We start from the raw sequence: 20,732 nt of genomic DNA on the forward strand, positions 1-20,732 counted from the left end.
AGAGTGAGTGACTTTGGTGTGGCAGAGTGAGTGACTTTGGTGCGAGAGAGTGAGTGACTTTGGTGTGAGAGAGTGAGTGACTTTGGTGTGGCAGAGTGAGTAAAGGTGACGTCCATGGTCATAACTTGTGTGTTTCAGTACGTCACAGCTGGATCTCTGACAGTAGCTGCTGCCAGACGACCGAGCCGCTGCCTGGTGAGGATCAACATCGTCGTCACCTCCTTTGTTTCCTTATTTCACTCTCTCACCTGGTGCTTTGTCGTCTCTCTGCTGCCCCCACAGGTGAACTGTGCCAAGGCGTTCAGTATCGTCGCAGTGGTCACTGCCTTCATAGCCGTCATCCTCTACACTCTGGACACTGCAGGGATTCTACTCTACTGCAATTACTACATCAAGGACAACTACTACTGCTACCGATATAAGGTATGAACAAAAACCAGAGTTCACATGTTGTGGCTGAGTGTTGATGAAAGTCTGTCGACTTGTCCAGTAAAAGCACTCAGAGTTTAAGCTCCCATTGACTCCCATGTTGAAACTCTTCTCTGGAGTTTTTTTTCTCTGTCAATTCACACAAGTTTTTTCACAAATGTAAATGTGGGAGTTCCTGAAAGCCTCGTGATGCTCACACACCAAACATTTACTCCGTGTCATCGACAACTTTAAAACACGCTGCTCCCCCTGTTTTTCACTGGTTTTGGACAGGTGTTTGGGGCAGGAAGGTACGGTGGCCCTGAGGTTCAAAACACAAACGCAAATCAAAAAACACAAACGCAAATCAAAAAACATTAACTCACAACGCAAACACAAAAGCAGAAAACACGAAAACATTAACTCACAACGCAAACACAAATCACACAACGCAAACACAAAAGCAGAAAACACAAAAACATTAACTCACAACGCAAACACAAAAGCAGAAAACACAAAAACATTAACTCACAACGCAAACACAAAAGCAGAAAACACAAAAACATTAACTCACAACGCAAACACAAAAGCAGAAAACACAAAAACATTAACTCACAACGCAAACACAAAAGCAGAAAACACAAAAACATTAACTCACAACGCAAACACAAAAGCAGAAAACACAAAAACATTAACTCACAACGCAAACACAAAAGCAGAAAACACAAAAACATTAACTCACAACGCAAACACAAATCAGAAAACACAAAAACATTAACTCACAACGCAAACACAAAAGCAGAAAACACAAAAACATTAACTCACAACGCAAACACAAAAGCAGAAAACACAAAAACATTAACTCACAACGCAAACACAAAAGCAGAAAACACAAAAACATTAACTCACTTCAGCTCACTTGGTAGAGCGGCCGTTCCATGTAGAAGTACACACCACAGATAGCCCCAGTTCGAATCCCGCCCCAAGCAGAAAACACAAACACAAAAGCATTTAACACAACAACATTATCTCACAACGGAAACGCAAACAAAAAAGCAGACAACACAACGGAAATGCATGTCAAAGCGGAAACGCAACTCAAAAAACAACAACGAAACATTGTTTCCTGCGATCGACCAGTGTCATTGTTGTTTTTTGAGTTGCGCTTTCGTCCATCCATCTTCTTCCGCTTATCCGGGGCCGGGTCGCGGGGGCAGCAGTCTGAGAAGGGATGCCCAGACCTCCCTCTCGCAGGACACTTCCTCCGGCTCTTCCAGGGGGACCCCAAGGCCAGCTGCTTCGCACTCAGCTGCAAACCACCCCAGCGAAGGAGCCATCAAGACCACATCATCTGCAAAGAGCAGAGATGAAATCCAGTTGCTCCCGAACCGGACCCCCTCCGGCCCCTGGCTGCGCCTAGAAATTCTGTCCATAAAAATAATGAACAGAACCGGTGACAAAGGGCAGCCCTGCCAGAGTCCAACATGCACTGGGAACAAGTCTGACTTACTGCCGGCAATGCGAACCTCCACTGTAAACAGTGTTGGCGGAGTACTGCTTCCCCCTCCTGAGGCACCGGACAGTTTGCCAGAATTTCCTCGAGGCCGACCGGTAGTCCTCCTCCATGGCCTCCCTGAACTTTTCCCAGATCCGATTTTTTGCTTCTGCGACTGCTCGGGCCGCCGTCCGCCTGTCAGCTGCCTCAGGAGTCCCTCAAACCAGCCAGGCTCGATAGGACTCCTTCTTCAGTTTGACAGCATCCCTTACTTCCGGTGTCCAACACCGGGTTCGGGGATTGCCGCCGCGACAGGCACCGGAGACCTTGCGGCCGCAACTTCGAACAGCCGCGTCCACAATGGAAGTGGAGAACATGATCCACTCCGACTCCATATCTCCAGCTTCCCTCGGGATCTGGTCAAAGCTCTCCCGGAGGTGGGAGTTGAAGACCTCCCTGACAGGTGATTCCGCCAGGCGTTCCCAGCAGACCCTCACAACGCGCTTGGGTCTGCCAAGTCTGTCCAGCTTCCTCCCCCGCCAGCAGATCCAACTCACCCCCAGGTGGTGATCAGTTGACAGCTCAGCCCCTCTCTACACCTGCGTGTCCAAGACATACGGTCGGAGGCCAGATGACACGACCACAAAGTCGATCATTGACCTCCGGCCTAGGGTGTCCTGGTGCCACGTGCACTGCTGGACACCCTTATGCTTGAACATGGTGTTCGTTATGGACAAACTGTGACTAGCACAGAAGTCCAATAACAAAACACCACTCGGGTTCAGATCGGGGAGGCCATTCCTCCCAATCACGCCCCTCCAGGTCACACTGTCATTGCCTACGTGGGCGTTGAAGTCTCCCAACAGAACTATGGAGTCCCCAGTTGGAGCACTTTCCAGTACTCCTACCAAAAAGGCCGGGTACTCTGCACTGCTGTTTGGCCCGTAAGCCGAAACAACAGTGAGAGACCTACCTCCCACCCGAAGGCGGAGGGACGCAAACCTTTCATTCTGCGGGGAGAACTCCAACACATGGCGGCTGAGCTGGGGAGCTATAAGCAAGCCCACACCAGCTCACCGCCTCTCACCTTGGGCAACTCCACAGTAGTAGAGTCCAGCCTCTCTCAAGGAGTTGGGTTCCAGAGCCCAGACTGTGTGTGGAGGTGAGCCCGACTATTTCTAGTCGATACCGCTCCACCTCTCGCACAAGCTCAGGCTCTTTCCCCCCCAGCGAGGTGACATTCCATGTCCCCATAGCTAGAGTTGTTGTCCCACGACTGCCATCCAAATCAAACTGCCCCGACCCCTTATGGCCCTCCATGCAGGTGGTGAGCCCACTTGGAGCTGCGCCCACATCACTCGTTCGGGCTGAGCCCGGCCAAGTCTCGGGGGCAAAGACCCGGCCACCAGGCGCTCGCCTGCGAGCCCCACTCCCGGGCCTGGCTCCAGGGTGGGGCCCCGGTGACGCCAATCCGGGCGACGTACACGTCTTCTTTTTGTTGCTTTTGTGTTTGCGTTGTGTGATTTGTGTTTCCGTTTTGAGTTAATGTTTTTGTGTTTTTGATTTGCATTTGTGTTTTTTGATTTCTCTCTAAGATGTAAAGGTTCAATCCACCTAAATCAGCAGCAAGAAGCAGGTTGATCAGAATTTTGAGTTGTTCTTATCATTTGTTGTTCACAGCGCCCCCTGCTGGATGACACAGTGATTACTTCAGATGGTCTCCTGAGCTTCTAGGCTGTTCATTGTGAACTCAAACAGGTTTTAGTGTCTCACCGTCCTCTTGTTTGTGTCTCCAGTCTCGTGTTCAGGGCGTCTCAGGAGTCCTGCTCATCTTCAACCTGTTACAGCTCATTGTCTCATTCATCGTCATCGATTACAACCGCAAAGTCACGTGCTGCTGTGCAGAGGTGTGTGTGTGTGTGTGTGTGTGTGTGTGTGTGTGTGTGTGTGTGTGTGTGTGTGTGTGTGTGTGTGTGTGTGTGTGTGCATGTGTTATATACAATATTCCGTATATAAACCAATAGAATATATAAATATTGTGTGTTTCTTCCAGACTCCATCAGTCATTGTTGTACCTGCAGAATCTGTGGTGACTGGACAAACTGCTGCTCCTTACACTGGAGAGGTCAGGTCAAATATCCTGTGTGTGTGTGTGTGTGTGTGTGTGTGTGTGTGTGTGTGTGTGTGTGTGTGTGTGTGTGTGTCAACATGATTAAAAAAAAAGCTACGTCAGTTTAAAAACATGTTTTCACATTTCACGTGAGTGACTTTGGTGTGGGAGAAGTGAGTGACTTTGGTGCGGGAGAGTGAGAGACCCTGGTGCGAGAGAGTGAGTGACTTTGGTGCGAGAGAGTGAGTGACTTTGGTGTGGGAGAGTGAGTGACTTTGGTGTGGGAGAGTGAGTGACTGGTGTGGGAGAGTGAGTGGTGTTTACAGAGATGAGTCAGCATTATTCCTCGTCCTTCAGGAAACTCCTCTTCTTTCTGACGAGGCTCGACTGATGCACAACTTCAAAGGAGAAGCGAGTGCCATGATTCCTCCAGCGTACGACGATGTGGTCGACTGAAGGCGGCGACGACCTGTCGTCACGAGAATGTTTTCACATTACCGTGTCTTTAAAAATCTAAATAATCTTTCATTGTTTCAACAAATTCCAGATCACACATCAATACACTCGACGTGTTAGCATAAAGCTGTCGTTCTTTCACTCGACATGTTAGCATAAAGCTGTCGTTCTTTTACTCGACATGTTAGCATAAAGCTGTCGTTCTTTCACTCGACATGTTAGCATAAAGCTGTCGTTCTTTTACTCGACATGTTAGCATAAAGCTGTCGTTCTTTTACTCGACATGTTAGCATAAAGCTGTCGTTCTTTTACTCGACATGTTAGCATAACGCTGTCGTTCTTTCACTCGACGTGTTAGCATAAAGCTGTCGTTCTTTTACTCGACATGTTAGCATAAAGCTGTCGTTCTTTTACTCGACATGTTAGCATAAAGCTGTCGTTCTTTCACTCTACATGTTAGCATAAAGCTGTCGTTCTTTTACTCGACATGTTAGCATAAAGCTGTCGTTCTTTTACTCGACATGTTAGCATAAAGCTGTCGTTCTTTTACTCGACATGTTAGCATAAAGCTGTCGTTCTTTTACTCGACATGTTAGCATAACGCTGTCGTTCTTTCACTCGACGTGTTAGCATAAAGCTGTCGTTCTTTTACTCGACATGTTAGCATAAAGCTGTCGTTCTTTTACTCGACGTGTTAGCATAAAGCTGTCGTTCTTTCACTCGACATGTTAGCATAAAGCTGTCGTTCTTTTACTCGACATGTTAGCATAAAGCTGTCGTTCTTTTACTCGACATGTTAGCATAAAGCTGTCGTTCTTTTACTCGACATGTTAGCATAAAGCTGTCGTTCTTTTACTCGACATGTTAGCATAACGCTGTCGTTCTTTCACTCGACGTGTTAGCATAAAGCTGTCGTTCTTTCACTCGACATGTTAGCATAAAGCTGTCGTTCTTTTACTCGACGTGTTAGCATAAAGCTGTCGTTCTTTTACTCGACATGTTAGCATAACGCTGTCGTTCTTTCACTCGACGTGTTAGCATAAAGCTGTCGTTCTTTCACTCGACATGTTAGCATAAAGCTGTCGTTCTTTTACTCGACGTGTTAGCATAAAGCTGTCGTTCTTTTACTCGACATGTTAGCATAAAGCTGTCGTTCTTTTACTCGACATGTTAGCATAACGCTGTCGTTCTTTCACTCGACGTGTTAGCATAAAGCTGTCGTTCTTTTACTCGACATGTTAGCATAACGCTGTTGTTCTTTTACTCGACGTGTTAGCATAACGCTGTCGTTCTTTTACTCGACGTGTTAGCATAAAGCTGTCGTTCTTTCACTCGACGTGTTAGCATAACGCTGTCGTTCTTTCACTCGACATGTTAGCATAAAGCTGTCGTTCTTTTACTTGACATGTTAGCATAACGCTGTCGTTCTTTCACTTGACATGTTAGCATAAAGCTGTCGTTCTTTTACTCGACATGTTAGCATAAAGCTGTCGTTCTTTTACTCGACATGTTAGCATAAAGCTGTCGTCACTCACGTGTTATTCTCTTATTCTGTTTCTGTTCAAAACTCTTCTGTGTGATTTCACATTCTTTTCTTTGCTCTTTTCTACGACAATAAAGTGAAAATCAGAAAACATCGAGCTACGCTTCGTTCACTTAGCAAACGTTTGAAGATTCAAAATGGCCGACTTCCTGTTTGCGTTGAGGTCACGGTCCTGATGGACTCACATCACCGGTCACATGTCCAGCTCCAGTTCCAGCTCCAGTGGAACCAAACACCGTTAGCATAGTAAAGATTATGTAAATGATTAGTGATGATGTAACATTTTCCAGTCCCTGCAGAAGCTGGTGTATAATTATTTATCATTTATTTATAATACATGATACTTCTGTTGTAACGCGGCTTCTTATATTTTGTATTAATGCACAAAAACCACGCTTAAAAGTATAAAAGTAGCTTAAAGTGATTGTTGCTGCGTGACCACTAAGGGTTAACTTAAGATAAGATAATCCTTTGTTCTGCAGTTACAGCAGCACAGTCACAATCATGTAGAAAATAACATGTACGAGGAAACCTGCGATACCTTCCCTGAACACAAGAGGGTGCTGCAGCTCTTCAGTGAGGTCACAGTGTCCTGTTGTTGAGGGTGAGACGTCCTTTAGAGATTTGGACAGAGGGTCTAAGGACAGAGGGTCTAAAAAGAGGTTCTTAGGACAGAGGGTCTAAGGACAGGGGGTATGAGGACAGAGGCTCTTTGGACAGAGGTTCTAAGGACAGAGGGTCTAAAAAGAGGGTCTAAGGACAGAGGTTATGAGGACAGAGGTTATGAGGACAGAGGGTATGAGGACAGAGGGTCTAAGGACAGAGGTTCTAAGGACAGAGGTTATGAGGACAGAGGGTCTAAAAAGAGGCTCTAAGGACAGAGGGTCTAAAGACAGAGGTTCTAAGGACAGAGGTTATGAGGACAGAGGGTCTAAAAAGAGGCTCTAAGGACAGAGGGTCTAAAGACAGAGGTTCTAAGGACAGAGGTTATGAGGACAGAGGGTCTAAAAAGAGGGTCTAAGGACAGAGGGTATGAGGACAGAGTGTCCAAGGACAGAGGGTCTAAAGACAGGTTCTAAGGACAGGGGGTCTAAAAAAGAGGGTCTTAGGACAGAGGATCAAAGGATAGAGGGTATGTGGACAGAGGGTCTAAGGACAGAGGGTCTAAGGACAGGGGGTCTAAGGACAGAGGGTCTGAAGACTGAGGGTCTAAGGACAGAGGGTCCGAGGACAGGGTCTAAGGACAGAGGGTCTGAAGACTGAGGGTCTGAGGACAGAGGGTCCGAGGACAGGGTCTAAGGACAGAGGGTCTAAGGACAGAGGGTTTGAGGACAGAGGGTCTGAAGGCTGAGGGTCTAAGGACAGAGGGTCTGAGGACAGAGGGTCTAAGGACAGAGGATTTGAGGACAGAGGGTCTGAAGACTGAGGGTCTAAGGACAGGGGGTCTAAGGACAAAGGGTCTAAGGACAGAGGGTCTAAGAACATATGGTCTGAGGACAGAGGGTCTAAGGACAGAGGGTCTAAGGACAAAGGGTCTGATGACAGAGGGTCTAAGGACAAAAGTTCTGAGGACAGAGGGTCTAAGAAACTAGGGTGTAAGGACAGAGGGTCTAAGGACAAATGGTTTAAGGACAGAGTTTTCGTATTAATCATCAGGGGAATTTTATTCCCTCCCCCCTCTATCATCTTTGATCAGCGTCCAATCAGAGCTCAGTGAAGAAGGCGTTGCATCAGAGTGAGGAGTGTGTGGGCGTGGCCTCCTGTGTTTATACCAGCTTCACGTAACAATGAGACAGAGACTCAGAGGAAATCCACGTCTCATCATCATCATCATGTCTTCGACCGTGTCCACGACCGTGGGGAACATTGTGGTCGTCACCCACGTCCACAATGCTAATGCTAATGCTAATGCTAACACTGGAGAGAACACGCAGAAGCTCGTGGACGTCCAGAGGTTCATCGGGGTCCGACCACAGACGCTGAGGGTAAGATTTAGCACAGAATACACCTTTAATGACGTCACCGTGACGTTATCGATCCAAGATGGCGCCGTTGTGTTTTGCTGGCCGCCTCTTGCTCCTACTATGGTAGATTTTTGTGTTGTTTATAGCCCTTGGCACTAACCAGATCGAGTCTCTGCTGGTGTATGATCGTCAGGCTCTTTTGAGTCTTCGACGAAATGTCGGTGAAATATGTGCATTCAAGCATAATGGGCAGAAAACCGTGCCTCCGCTACTAGCGGGGATCCCGACATACCTGTGCCGGGCCTCTGCTCCACCTCCTCGGCGGAAACGTTCCCGCCGCCGTGGCAAACGCGGCGGGCGGCTGGTGAAGCTGAAAGTCTGGCTGGATCAATCGTTGTCCATCTCCCGGACAGGACATGGATGAACTCATCCGTTCGCCGTGTCTTGGCGTTTCCTGGATCCCATCGACGCCTGCCTTATTCCTGTCATCGGCTCGTTTGAGGGACTCCGGCCCCGCCGCACCTGCACCTCCGCGACTTTCACAGCGCGGCGTGAACCTCCGTCTCCTGAAGTCGCTGCCACCGTCTCTGCGATCAGCCGAACCGAAGCCCCCCCCGGCCCCTGCCAGGTTTGGCCTGGTGAACGCCAGATCACTGGTGAACAAAACATTCATCCTGAGGGATTTCTTCAACTCCCGTGGCCTGGATTTCCTCTTTGTGACAGAGACGTGGATCGGTGCCGGTGAGTGCAGCCCTCTGATCGAACTACTACCGGCTGGTTGTTCTTTTTTTTCAACTCCCCGCGGTCATCGGGTCGTGGGGCAGGAACAGCGACTGTTTATAAAAACGACTTTAATTGTAGGCAGCGCGCTGTCTCGTCCTCCTTTTCCAGCTTTGAAGCAAATATATTTGAGGTGGGTCGCTCCGACCCGGTTCTGTGTGCCGTCATCTACCGACCGCCTAAATACAACAAAGACTTCCTTAATGACTTCTCTGATTTTCTGGCTGAAATTATGCCCAAGTACGATCGCGTTCTCCTTGTAGGGGATTATAACATTCACGTGTGTTGTCCTGACAAACAGTTGGTGAAGGACTTTTTAAGCCTTATTGACTCTTTTAACTTAGAGCAGTGTGTGTCTGGTCCCACTCATGAACGTGGACACACACTAGACCTCGTCCTCTGTCACGGTCTGTCTGTGTCAAACGTGGAAATATGTGACGGTGTGTTTTCCGATCATTTGCCGGTACTGTTCGAAGCTGCTGTCTCCTGTGCTACAGTAGGGCCCTATGAAAGGCGTTTTATTTTTTTCCAAATTCCGTTTTATTTTTTTCCAAATTCCGTTTTTTCCGTTTTATTTTTTTTATTCTGTTTTTTTTTACCTTTTATACTTACTTTACCACCATAGAATGTGTGCTTTTTGTGTCAGTGAAAAAAATGTCCACTGAAAGGCAACTTTCTTCTTGAATCCACTGACTTCTCAATTGTTCAATTGTTTTGACTTAAGTTAAATCCTAATTAAGTAAATGCCAGTGAATCTTAAAACAAGCCATGCAATGCTGGTCACATTAAAAAGTAAAATAATTAACATAAATAAAAAAGTGGTAGTGCCCCCTCATCTGGTGCAGACGGATTTCTGCGCACCGCCCCTGCTCTGTACTGTTCTCCCTCTCCTGCGCCGTGCGCTTCTCCGTATCCGTCTGGATCATTTCTCTACACGCAATATTACCCCTACAACTCTGCAATTAAGGGAATAACAGATGCATCAGATGAGCCGATGTCTTTAGTTAACTGTTCAAAGAGAGACAATGTTCTCTGGTGTGAAGTGAAAGTCGCGGGGAGTTCATAAGTTTCACTTTTGCGCAGAGACTTTCCAGCATTTAACAGGCGATGTTCCACAGTTTACTCGCCGTGTTTCGGCCGCCGAATTATCGGCGCATTCCTAAATATAACATCTTTATTGACAATAAAAATATAACCGTAATAATGGCGTATTTGATGGTGTGACTTGAGTTTCAATCGGCACCTGGACAAGGCTACGCTCGCCGGTTACATGCGGGCGCATCGCGCTTGTTCCGCGGTTTAGAAAAAAAAAGTGTATATAAAGTAAATAAACAAGCAACACGCACTGAGGGAGACTCTGACCGGGTGAGTGTTTGTGAGGAGATGCACGGGTGGTGCCACGAATGAGCGTTCCCCGGAACATTTCTCCAGACAAACGTTCCTTCTCCTCACGATGACAGCATTTCAGTCAAATTATGTCAATTTCCGCGATATTCCGCGTTTAACATTAGATTCCGTTTTTATTGGCCAATTCCGCGATTCCGTCCGCGATTCCGTTAACACGGAAATCATAGGGCCCTACTACAGTTAAATCTGCCGCCCCTGCTCGCTGTCGTAGGATATTTAACTCTGTCACTGCCGGTCAGTTTTCTGCTGCCTTTAACCAGCTCTGTGTCCCCTCTGAATTATTACCAAACACGGAGGTGCTCAGTTCTTCGTTTCGCTCCTCCTGCCGAACCATATTGGACTCTGTGGCTCCATTTAAAACCGTGCAGCCCAAAGCTAAACCTGAGCCCTGGTTCAATGCGAGAACTCGCGCAGCCAGACAGGATTGCCGCAAAGCTGAACGCAGGTGGAAAAAGGACAAGCTGCAGGTTTCTCGCCAAATCCTAAAAGACAGCTGGCGCTGCTACCAGAGCACTGTCAAAGAGTCCAGAAGAGAGCACCTGTCAAATATTATTGAATCAAACTCTCACAACCCACGTGTGTTATTTAAAACCATAGAGTCTGTTCTTGGCTCACCTCAGCCTGTGTGCACAGAGGAATCCCCTGAAATGTGCAATAGCTTCCTGCAGTTCTTCATTGATAAGGTTGCTACCACAAGGGCTCTAATCACCACACCTGTGTCTGACCCCTCTGACAGTGTGCTTTTCTCAGCTGTGCTTGATTCGTTTGAGCCCGTGTCTCTGATTGCCTTAGAAAAAGTGGTTGCCCAGATGAAGCCATCAGGCTCTCCCTGTGACACTGTCCCGCCTCACTTTTTTAAAGAGGTATTTCCTTGTATAGGGCAGTCAGTCCTGGCCATTATTAACAGCAGTCTGTCTTCTGGTGTTGTCCCCCAATGTTTTAAACATGCTGTTGTACAACCCCTGCTTAAGAAACCTGGCCTTGATCGTGTTATGCTAGCCAATTATAGACCTATCTCCAAGCTGCCTTTTATTTCAAAGATCCTGGAAAAAGTTGTCCACGCCCAGTTGCAGTCGTTCCTGGACGAGCATGATATTCTGGAGATTTTCCAGTCTGGCTTTAAAACAAGGCATAGTACAGAGTCAGCTTTATTAAGAGTGTTCAATGACATCCTCCTGACGGTTGATTCTGGAGACTCTGTGATCCTTGTCCTGCTGGACCTAACTGCAGCGTTTGACACTGTGGTCCACAATATTTTAGTGGCACGCTTGCAGCACCTAGTGGGCATTAGTGGTAGCGCCCTTAAGTGGTTTAGATCGTATCTTGAGGGAAGATCTATGTGTGTACGCCTCGGTGGCTCTGAGTCCCGCTCTGCTCCGCTGTCATATGGGGTTCCACAGGGCTCAATTTTAGGGCCCCTGCTCTTCTCCCTGTATCTGCTTCCCCTGGGCTCCATCTTGAGAAAACATGGCATCTCATTTCATTTTTATGCAGACGACAGTCAGATTTATGTCCCACTGAGTAAGAAAAATGCCTGTCTGCAACCACTTCTATTATGTCTTGATGACATAAAAGCATGGATGTCACTGAACTTTTTAAAATTGAATGAAAAGAAGACGGAAGTCATAATGTTTGGTCCTAGCGTCTCTAGTGAACCCCCCCCTGCTGATTTGGGCCCTTTGGCATCGTATGTGAAGCCTTTAGTGACAAACTTAGGTTTTATTATGGACAGTGATTTTAAATTGGACCGGCAAATTGGGGCAACAGTAAAGTCCAGCTTTTTTCACCTCAGGCAGCTGGCAAAGGTGAGGCCCTTTCTCTCACAAAAGCACTTTGAAACAGTAATCCATGCCTTTGTTACATCTCGGCTGGATTACTGTAACGCTCTTTATCTTGGAGTCAGCCAGTCGTCCCTCTCACGTCTCCAGTTGGTCCAGAACGCTGCTGCTCGCCTCTTAACTGGAGCACATTACTCCCATTTTGGCCTCCCTTCACTGGCTGCCTGTGCATTTTAGAGTCCATTTTAAGATTATTTTATTTGTTTTTAAATCTTTAAATGGTCTTGCCCCGCCTTACCTCTCTGAGCTTCTCCATCCTTACACTCCTGCTCGGTGCCTCAGGTCAGCTGACCAGCTGCTCCTGGAGGTACCGAGGTCTAAACGGAAGCTCAGAGGGGAAAGAGCTTTCTCCATTGCCGGTCCCAAACTTTGGAACGCCCTCCCGCTTCATATTAGACAGGCCCCCTCACTGTCCATTTTTAAAACTCATCTTAAAACACATTTTTATTCTTCTGCGTTCAACTCAGCATGAGACTCTGCTCTTGTTTTAGTGTTTTATTGTTTAAACATTTTTATTGTTTTATAGTTTTATTGTTTTTTTATTATTTAAACATTGTTACTGTTTTATTGTTTTTATTTTGTCTCCTATGTTTTATGTGCCATGTTTTATTTATTGTACTGTTAAGCACTTTGTACCAGCTTTAGCTGCCTAAAGCGCTCTATAAATAAAGTTGAGTTGAGTTATCACCAAGTACTAGTACTTCAGTACAACATTCACCTATGTGTACTTTACTTTGTCTTTCATATTTCTACAAACTTGTACTTTTACTCCACGACATATATTTCTTTTACTACATTCTCTAAATAAGTTTAAAGTGTGCACTTTTACTACATTCTCTGAATAAATATAAATGGTGTACTTTTACTACACTACATGATTACGTGATACTGATGATTCAGCTCCAGTTTTTGTTGGCATCACAAACAGGAAATTCATGTGAAATTAAATAACTGAATAACTTCCGTGTGAGACGAGGCAGAAGCAGCTGTGATCCAAACATGTACTGAGTCTATCAGTCTGTTTATGTACAAGTACCTCAAAGTGATACTTTTGGAGTAAAAGTACAAGTATGTTATGGAATGACTTTACTGGCTCGTGTTTGTCTCTGCAGATGGTTGAGATCATCATCGGCCTCGTGATCCTCGTCTTCGGCGTCGCCATGACACCAAACGCAGACGCAATCGCAATTTTCAGCGGCATCTTCATCTGGGGAGCTGTGGTTGTAAGTCACTGTTTTCATCACGTCACTGCCACACTCACTCTCCCACACCAAACCTCATAGAAAAAATCAGTGATTTTAGCTCACAGGGACACAGGAGCTGCTGGTCCTCTGCTGCCTCGTGTGGTCACTTTGTGTCACTGAGGAAGGTTGAAATGAAATATTTTCAAAGCTGAATTCACTAAAATCAGTCATTGTAAGTTAGTGATGGAGGCAGCAGTGGATCAACAACTCCTGTGAACTCCTGTGTGCTGTGATGTTAAAATCACTGGTTTACTCTATGGACTTTGGTGTGGGAGAGTGAGTGACTTTGGTGTGGGAGAGTGAGTGACTTTGGTGTGGGAGAGTGAGTGACTTTGGTGTGGGAGAGTGAGTGACTTTGGTGCGAGAGAGTGAGTGACTTTGGTGCGGGAGAGTGAGTGACTTTGGTGTGGCAGAGTGAGTGACTTTGGTGTGGGAGAGTGAGTGACTTTGGTGTGTGAGAGTGAGTGACTTTGGTGTGGGAGAGTGAGTGACTTTGGTGTGGCAGAGTGATTGACTTTGGTGTGGGAGAGTGAGTGACTTTGGTGTGGCAGAGTGAGTGACTTTGGTGTGGGAGAGTGAGTGACTTTGGTGTGGCAGAGTGAGTGACTTTGGTGTGAGAGAGTGAGTGACTTTGGTGTGGGAGAGTGAGTGACTTTGGTGTGGGAGAGTGAGTGACTTTGGTGTGGGAGAGTGAGTGACTTTGGTGCGAGAGAGTGAGTGACTTTGGTGTGGCAGAGTGAGTGACTTTGGTGTGGCAGAGTGAGTGACTTTGGTGTGGGAGAGTGAGTGACTTTGGTGTGGCAGAGTGAGTGACTTTGGTGTGAGAGAGTGAGTGACTTTGGTGTGGGAGAGTGAGTGACTCTGGTGTGAGAGAGTGAGTGACTTTGGTGTGAGAGAGTGAGTGACTTTGGTGTGGCAGAGTGAGTGACTTTGGTGTGGGAGAGTGAGTGACTTTGGTGTGGGAGAGTGAGTGACTTTGGTGCGAGAGAGTGAGTGACTTTGGTGTGAGAGAGTGAGTGACTTTGGTGTGGCAGAGTGAGTGACTTTGGTGCGGGAGAGTGAGTGACTTTGGTGTGGGAGAGTGAGTGACTTTGGTGCGAGAGAGTGAGTGACTTTGGTGTGAGAGAGTGAGTGACTTTGGTGTGGCAGAGTGAGTGACTTTGGTGCGGGAGAGTGAGTGACTTTGGTGCGGGAGAGTGAGTGACTTTGGTGCGGGAGAGTGAGTGACTTTGGTGCGAGAGAGTGAGTGACTTTGGTGTGAGAGAGTGAGTGACTTTGGTGTGGCAGAGTGAGTGACTTTGGTGCGAGAGAATGAGTGACTTTGGTGTGAGAGAGTGAGTGACTTTGGTGTGGCAGAGTGAGTGACTTTGGCGTGAGAGAGTGAGTGACTTTGGTGCGAGAGAGTGAGTGACTTTGGTGTGGGAGAGTGAGTGACTTTGGTGTGGCAGAGTGAGTGACTTTGGTGTGGCAGAGTGAGTAAAGGTGACGTCCATGGTCATAACTTGTGTGTTTCAGTACGTCACAGCTGGATCTCTGACAGTAGCTGCTGCCAGACGACCGAGCCGCTGCCTGGTGAGGATCAACATCGTCGTCACCTCCTTTGTTTCCTTATTTCACTCTCTCACCTGGTGCTTTGTCGTCTCTCTGCTGCCCCCCACAGGTGAAGTATGCGATGCTGTTCACCGTCTTCACAGTGAGCACTGCCGTCACAGCTGTCGTCCTCTGCCCTCTTGGCCGTTTACTCTACTGCGGTTTCTACAACAACAACGACAGACAATGCTTCCGATATCGGGTACGAACAAAAACCAGAGTCCACGCGTTGTGGCTGAGTGTTGATGAAAGTCTGTCGACCTGGTGACGCTCACACACCAAATATTTACTCCGTGTCATCGACAACTGTAAAACGCTGCTTTCTCTGTTTTTCACTGGTTTTGGACAGGTGTTTGGGGCAGGAAGGGGAGGGGCAGGAAGGGGAGGGGCAGGAAGGGGAGGGGCTTGTGCGAGCAAGAGTCAGTCTCTCTCTCTCCAAGATGTAAAGGTTCAATCCACCAAAATCAGCAGCAAGAATCAGGCTTGATCAGAATTTGAGTTGTTCTTATCATTTGTTGTTCACAGCGCCCCCTGCTGGATGACACAGTGATTACTTCAGATGGTCTGCTGAGCTTCTAGGCTGTTCATTGTGAACTCAAACAGGTTTAAGTGTCTCACCGTCCTCTTGCTTGTGTCTCCAGCGTCGTACGCAGGGCGTCTCAGGAGTCCTGCTCATCTTCAACCTGTTGCAGCTCATTGTCTCATTCATCGTCATCGATTACAACTGCAAAGTCACGTGCTGCTGTGCAGAGGTGTGTGTGTGTGTGTGTGTGTGTGTGTGTGTGTGTGTGTGTGTGTGTGTGTGTGTGTGTGTGTGTGTGTGTGTGTGTGTGTGTGTGTGTGTGTGTGTGTGTGTGTGTGTGTGTGTGTGTGTGTGTGTGTGTGTGTGTGTGTGTGTGTGTGTGTGTGTGTGTGTGTGTGTGTCAACATGATTGAAAAAAAAAAGCTACGTCAGTTTAAGAACATGTTTTCACATCACTCTCCCACACCAAAGCCCATAGAGAAAACCAGTGATTTTAGCTCACAGGGACACAGGAGCTGCTGGTCCTCTGCTGCCTCGTGTGGTCACTTTGTGTCACTGAGTTAAGTCTAAAGTAAATATTTTAAAAGCTGAATTCACTAAAATCAGTCATTGTAAGTTAGTGATGGAGGCAGCAGTGGATCAACAACTCCTGTGAACTCCTGTGTGCTGTGATGTTAAAATCACTGGTTTACTCTATGGACTTTGGTGTGGGAGAGTGAGTGACTTTGGTGTGGGAGAGTGAGTGACTTTGGTGTGGGAGAGTGAGTGACTTTGGTGCGGGAGAGTGAGTGACTTTGGTGTGGGAGAGTGAGTGACTTTGGTGTGGGAGAGTGAGTGACTTTGGTGTGGGAGAGTGAGTGACTTTGGTGCGGGAGAGTGAGTGACTTTGGTGTGGGAGAGTGAGTGACTTTGGTGTGGGAGAGTGAGTGACTTTGGTGCGGGAGAGTGAGTGACTTTGGTGCGGGAGAGTGAGTGACTTTGGTGTGGGAGAGTGAGTGACTTTGGTGTGGGAGAGTGAGTGACTTTGGTGCGGGAGAGTGAGTGACTTTGGTGCGGGAGTGTGAGTGACTTTGGTGCAGGGAGTGTGAGTGACTTTGGTGTGGGAGAGTGAGTGACTTTGGTGCAGGAGAGTGAGTGACTTTGGTGCAGGGATTGTGAGTGACTTTGGTGTGGCAGAGTGAGTGACTTTGGTGCGAGAGAGTGAGTGACTTTGGTGTGGCAGAGTGAGTGACTTTGGTGTGGGAGAGTGAGTGACTTTGGTGCGGGAGAGTGAGTGACTTTGGTGCAGGAGAGTGAGTGACTTTGGTGCAGGGATTGTGAGTGACTTTGGTGTGGCAGAGTGAGTGACTTTGGTGCGAGAGAGTGAGTGACTTTGGTGTGGCAGAGTGAGTGACTTTGGTGCAGGGATTGTGAGTGACTTTGGTGTGGGAGAGTGAGTGACTTTGGTGTGGGAGAGTGAGTGACTTTGGTGTGGGAGAGTGAGTGACTTTGGTGCGGGAGAGTGAGTGACTTTGGTGCAGGAGAGTGAGTGACTTTGGTGCAGGGATTGTGAGTGACTTTGGTGTGGCAGAGTGAGTGACTTTGGTGCGAGAGAGTGAGTGACTTTGGTGTGGCAGAGTGAGTGACTTTGGTGTGGTGTTTACAGAGATGAGTCAGCATTATTCCTCGTCCTTCAGGAAACTCCTCTTCTTTCTGACGAGGCTCGACTGATGCACAACGTCGAAGGAGAAGCGAGCGCCATGATTCCTCCTCATCCTCCATCCTAAAAATCCAAATAATCTTTCATTGTTTCAACAAATTCCAGATCACACATCAATACACTCGACGTGTTAGCATAAAGCTGTCGTTCTTTTACTCGACATGTTAGCATAACGCTGTCGTTCTTTTACTCGACATGTTAGCATAACGCTGTCGTTCTTTCACTCGACGTGTTAGCATAACGTTGTCGTTCTTTTACTCGACATGTTAGCATAACGTTGTCGTTCTTTTACTCGACGTGTTAGCATAACGCTGTCGTTCTTTTACTCGACGTGTTAGCATAACGTTGTCGTTCTTTTACTCGACGTGTTAGCATAACGCTGTCGTTCTTTTACTCGACATGTTAGCATATAGCTGTCGTTCTTTCACTCGACATGTTAGCATAAAGCTGTCGTTCTTTTACTCGACATGTTAGCATAACGCTGTCGTTCTTTCACTCGACATGTTAGCATAAAGCTGTCATTCTTTTACTTGACATGTTAGCATAACGCTGTCGTTCTTTTACTTGACATGTTAGCATAACGCTGTCGTTCTTTCACTCGACGTGTTAGCATAAAGCTGTCGTTCTTTTACTTGACATGTTAGCATAACGCTGTTGTTCTTTCACTCGACATGTTAGCATAAAGCTGTCGTTCTTTTACTTGACATGTTAGCATAACGCTGTCGTTCTTTCACTTGACGTGTTAGCATAAAGCTGTCGTTCTTTTACTCGACATGTTAGCATAAAGCTGTCGTCACTCACGTGTTATTCTCTTATTCTGTTTCTGTTCAAAACTCTTCTGTGTGATTCCACATTCTTTTCTTTGCTCTTTTCTACGACAATAAAGTGAAAATCAGAAAACATCGAGCTACGCTTCGTTCACTGAGCAAACGTTTGAAGATTCAAAATGGCCGACTTCCTGTTTGCGTTGAGGTCACGGTCCTGATGGACTCACATCACCGGTCACATGTCCAGCTCCAGTTCCAGCTCCAGTTCCAGCTCCAGTGGAACCAAACACCGTTAGCATAGTATAGATTATGTAAATGATTAGTGATGATGTAACATTTTCCAGTCCCTGCAGAAGCTGGTGTATAATTATTTATCATTTATTTATAATACATGATACTTCTGTTGTAACGCGGCTTCTTATATTTTGTATTAATGCACAAAAACCACGCTTAAAAGTATAAAAGTAGCTTAAAGTGATAGTTGCTGCGTGACCACTAAGGGTTAACTTAAGATAAGATAATCCTTTGTTCTGCAGTTACAGCAGCACAGTCACAATCATGTAGAAAATAACATGTACGAGGAAACCTGCGATACCTTCCCTGAACACAAGAGGGTGCTGCAGCTCTTCAGTGAGGTCACAGTGTCCTGTTGTTGAGGGTGAGACGTCCTTTAGAGATTTGGACAGAGGGTCTAAGGACAGAGGGTCTAAGGACAGGGATCTAAAAAGAGGTTCTTAGGACAGAGGGTCTAAGGACAGGGGGTATGAGGACAGAGGCTCTTTGGACAGAGGTTCTAGGACAGAGGGTCTAAAAAGAGGGTCTAAGGACAGAGGTTATGAGGACAGAGGTTATGAGGACAGAGGGTCTAAAAAGAGGCTCTAAGGACAGAGGGTATGAGGACAGAGGGTCTAAAAAGAGGGTCTAAAGACAGAGGTTAAGAGGACAGAGGGTCTAAAAAGAGGCTCTAAGGACAGAGGGTATGAGGACAGAGGGTCTAAAGACAGAGGTTCTAAGTACAGAGGTTATGAGGACAGAGGGTCTAAAAAGAGGGTCTAAGGACAGAGGGTATGAGGACAGAGTGTCCAAGGACAGAGGGTCTAAAGACAGGTTCTAAGGACAGGGGGTCTAAAAAAGAGGGTCTTAGGACAGAGGGTCAAAGGATAGAGGGTATGTGGACAGAGGGTCTAAGGACAGAGGGTCTAAGGACAGAGGGTATGTGGACAGAGGGTCTAAGGACAGAGGGTCTAAGGACAGGGGGTCTAAGGACAGAGGGTCTGAGGAAAAAAGGTCTGAAGACTGAGGGTCTAAGGACAGAGGGACTAAGGACAAAGGGTCTAAGGACAGAGGGTCTGAGGAAAGAGGGTCTGAGGATAGGGTCTAAGGACAGAGGGTCTAAGGACAGAGGGTTTGAGGACAGAGGGTCTGAGGACAGAGGGTCTAAGGACAGGGGGTCTAAGGACAGATGGTCTAAGGACAGGGGGTCTAAGGACAGAGGGTCTAAGGACAGGGGGTCTAAGGACAGATGGTCTAAGGACAGAGGGTCTATGGACAGAGGATCTAAGGACAGAGGATCTAAGGACGGGGGTCTAAGGACAGAGAGTCTAAGGACAGAGGGTCTAAGGACAGAGAGTCTAAGGACAGATGGTCTAAGGACAGAGGATCTAAGGACAGGGGGTCTAAGGACAGAGGATCTAAGGACAGGGGGTCTAAGGACAGAGGGTCTAAGGACAGGGGGTCTAAGGACAGATGGTCTAAGGACAGAGGATCTAAGGACAGAGGATCTAAGGACGGGGGTCTAAGGACAGAGAGTCTAAGGATGGGGGTCTAAGGACAGATGTTCTAAGGACAGAGGGTCTAAGGACAGATGGTCTAAGGACAGAGGGTCTAAGGACAGAGGGTGTCACAAAGCCCTTTTCCACTTGTCGTCTGTATTTGATCATAATGTCAAATCTTTGCTGACACTTGAAAACACATTTTTACGTCTTACGTGTCGATCAGCTGTGATCACACCTGCTTCACCTGATCACTGCAGAGTAAAGTCCAGAGTTACAGTTCTGGGAAGTGATTCCTTATCACACACACACACACACACACACACACACACACATTCTTGTACTTGCTGCATACTGAGGACCAGCATTTCCACTTTATAAATCAACACAATTACAAATATCTACTTCATGAATGACATCTACAAAGAACTACTGTTTGCAGTGCCATAAAATGTCTGCAGGTGGAGCCCCAGAGCAAAAAGGGCTGGAAAACTTTTTCGATTTTATTTTATTTTTTAAATTTTTGGTCCAACATTTTACAAAAACGTCATACTATACTATGTCTTCCAAAATTTGAAAAAAAAAATTGACCCAAAATTTGAAAAAAATATTGACCCAAAATTTGAAAAAAATATTGACCCAAAATTTGAAAAAGAAAATTGACCCAAAATTTGAAACAATTTTTTTACCCAAAATTTGAAAAAAAAATTTACCCAAAATTTGAAACAAATTTTTACCCAAAATTTGAAACAAATTTTTACCCAAAATTTGAAACAAATTTTTTACCCAAAATTGGAAAAAATTTGGACCAAAATTTTTGGTCCAAAATTTGAGGAAAAAAAAATGGGATCCAAAATTTGAAAAAAAAAATTTGGTCCAAAATTAAAAAAAAAAAAAATCGGTCCAAAATGTGAAAAAAAAATTTTAATCCAAAATTTGAAAAAAAAAAACTTGGTCCAAAATTTGGGGAAAAAAATTGGTCCAAAATTTGAGAAAAAGTCGTCCAAAATTTTAATTTTTGACAAATTGAGTATAGCATGTTATAGCAACCTAAGGAAGTGATTTCAATGAAAACAAAGTGAGGACCGGCCAAAATGTCCTCACTCTGTAAAAATGACCTCACTTTGTTGGTTAAA

Source organism: Microchirus variegatus, assembly GCF_963457635.1.
Source record: "Microchirus variegatus genome assembly, chromosome: 21".
NCBI classification, from domain to species: Eukaryota; Metazoa; Chordata; class Actinopteri; order Pleuronectiformes; family Soleidae; genus Microchirus; species Microchirus variegatus.